The following is a 3,097-nucleotide window of genomic DNA, read 5'->3' on the forward strand; positions in this document are numbered from 1 at the left end:
CGACGCCTCCGCCGTTTTGAACACGACGTGGTATTCTATCCACAACATGACTCAAACTTTCTAAGAGTGACATCACAACAGAAAAGACAGCTAGCTTTAGCCACTGCTTAAAAAAAGGACATGAACACATGTCTGCAGGAGTGACATGAGTTTATTAAAGGTTTTATTAAGAACTGCTCAGCTGTATGTGTGGAGTAAGATATTTACTCTAGACAGAATAATAAAGCCACGCCCATTTTAAGAGAAGCATTTCCAAAACAGTCAGTCAAAGCCTGTTAGTCTGTTGAAGCAGCTAAAAGCAGCTTTTTCCAGTGAAAAAACAATATGTCAGCAAGAGTTATGAAAATGTCCTGATCATCATCATCATTGAGTCAACACATTTACAGTACAAACACACTTCATTATCATGTAAAAATTATTTTAATTTGCAAACTGAAGGATTGTTTCTTTTCTGTCATACGTGAAAAACATGTCAGGATGGCCCAGCACAGAAGATCAACATCATCAGGCCAGGACTCTGCGGTCTACACTCATCTCCAGGCCAGCGGTCACTCTTTCAGGGATGAAGATGTTGATATCTTTGATAGAGAGGAACGATGGTTTGAGAGAGGAGTAAAGGAGGCCATCTTTGTGAAAAGAAATCGTCCATCATTAAACAGGGGTGGAGGCCTCCGGGTTCAACTGTCCCCCTCTTACAATGCTGTGATTGCTAGTATCATTCAGCCTCCTGTGAATAGTAAACAGCCATCAGTGTGCTAATGATCCATTGTTAGGCTGATGGTCCTTCTTGATCATGTGATCAGCTGGTTTTGGTTGTCAGCAGCAAACTGGTTGATCCACTCTGAGAAGGTGCTATTTAAGAGACTGAGCTGAATTCAGCACCTCAGACTGAGGAAGTCTTTCGGATGAGAGACGAAACGTTTCTACGTTTTTTTTTTCGTTTTTTTTTTTGAATGTCCAGAGGACCAGATTGAACTTTTTTGGATTTTTCTACCTGGATTATTGAGCATGCATCAGGATGTTAAATGTTTTGGCTTTTTTTTTACTAGTGACACAAGCAGATTTTAGGCACGCACTGAATGCATTGTTGAACTGAAATTTTTGGTAGCATTTTTGTCTACATAGATAAAATTTTCAAAATAATTTCCATTTGTGATTAAATCATTGACATTTCATTGATATGATGTAATTTTTTTTTGTCAAGCTGTAAATCAACAATAAAAACCCATTTTATAAAAATCAAATTAATAATATTTAAAAACTAACAAAAAATGACAGAGACAAACAAAAAAACAAATGTACAGATTAGCAAAGTCTAAGATAAAGAAGTGACATCTGAAAAAGAATCAATCTGCCATAAAAGGAGACTTTTTTAAATAGTTAAATTATAGAATAAATCGTATAATTTGGAAAAATAAAAATTGAAAAAAATTGTAGAAAAACTAAATGGAATTTGGGAAATAAATGTGATTTCATGGGGCTTTGTAGGACGTGAACACCAGCAGTGGAGTCAACAATGTTCTGGCATGAGTTAAAGACTGGTCCAAACTGGGCCAAGCAACAGAACAATGATCCCAAACAGCAACAAATGGAGCTGAAAAAGAACCAGGGTGTCGTAGTGATCCAAAGTCCAGACCCTGATCCTACTGGAAGGCTGTTGTAGTGGACTAAGCCTACGTCGAAACCCAGTCTAAGGTCAAAACTCTTGACCTTTAGAACCTTGTGGGACAGAAGCTGTCATTTCATGTATTTGACTCCATAAATACAGGTTCACCCATCCTGAGACTTTCTTTCTTGAAGATTCAAGTGAAAAGAACACTCTCTTTTTATTATCATTACTATCTTACAAATGTTGATAATCAAAGTGTCTTAGTTCAAACCATTTTAGATGTTGCAGTGAACTAATCAATTTTATTAACTGAGTAATGATTTTTATTCTCATGTTAAAAGCTGTTGCAGAGTAATTATGCATTTTTCTGATTTCTGCTTTTGAATGAGCAAGTGTGTGCGTTTACAAGGTTACAGTCAAACGAAAAACAAGTTGTTATGTTAAAACTGTCATGTTTTAGAATCCTCTCAGACGTAAATAGAGATGTTTTGCACCTGTGTCTTAGGCACGCCAAAACAGAACCCTCTCGGTCTGTGAGAACATTTCTGAGCTGTCTCATAACAATTCTCGCTGTCTCTAACCCCTTACGTCACAAAAACACACCCCTTCTGGTCGTTTCTGACCAATGAAAAATCCCAAAAAGTGAACCGGGAAAGAGCCTTTAAAATGTCAGTACTTCCTGGTCTACATAGTCTCACGGAGTTACAGACTCAGAGAGTTGTCGGAGTTCTAAGAGTCTGAGAGCGTAGAGTTCGGTGAGAGTCTACTCAAGTTCTGCTGAGTTCTGATGGAGTGCTGTTGGAGTTCCTGACATGACAACAAAGCTCTTCCGAGTTCCATGGGATTATAACATTTTCCACTGAGGTGAATGTGTGTCGAACAGAGCCTCGCCACTACTTCTGACGGGCAACAGCCATTCTAAGGAGACGCTGGACCGGTAGCGTTAACGGAACACCATATCTGCTGATTATCATCAGAGAGGTAATGGGTCAAGTTTCCTACCAAGCGTACCGAGGCGAGCTGGGCTTCTGATGGAGAGTGTCGGTTCTGGTGACCATTCAATTTCCCTCAAACCCCATCCTTTACTCCCCCTAAACTTCTTTCCATCTTTAAACTTTCCTATGAAGTAGAAATTCTCCCAGATATTTAGAAATGTCTGTGTAAAGTGCTTATTCACATCCGTGTGGGTAAAAGATCATAGTTGTACAGTTTTATAAATGTCAGCAACGGAAAAATCATGGCCGTATGATTTTTCCTGATTGATTGCTTTGTTGTTATTTTCATAATTTGCCAAATTAATGTACATGTTTGATGTTAAATTTGATTCTGTAAATAAATGACCGCATTCATTTTGATGGGTCAAATTTAAATGACGTCTCACGTTTGCATTTCCTTAAATTCAATGCACGTTTTATTCAGTCCAGAAAAATGAGGAACTCGCGTTAAATGATGAATATATCCCAGCATCTGTTCATCTACAACTGGTGG

Source organism: Nematolebias whitei, chromosome 7 (genome assembly GCF_014905685.2).
Source record: "Nematolebias whitei isolate Nwh7 chromosome 7, NemWhi1, whole genome shotgun sequence".
NCBI lineage: Eukaryota > Metazoa > Chordata > Actinopteri > Cyprinodontiformes > Rivulidae > Nematolebias > Nematolebias whitei.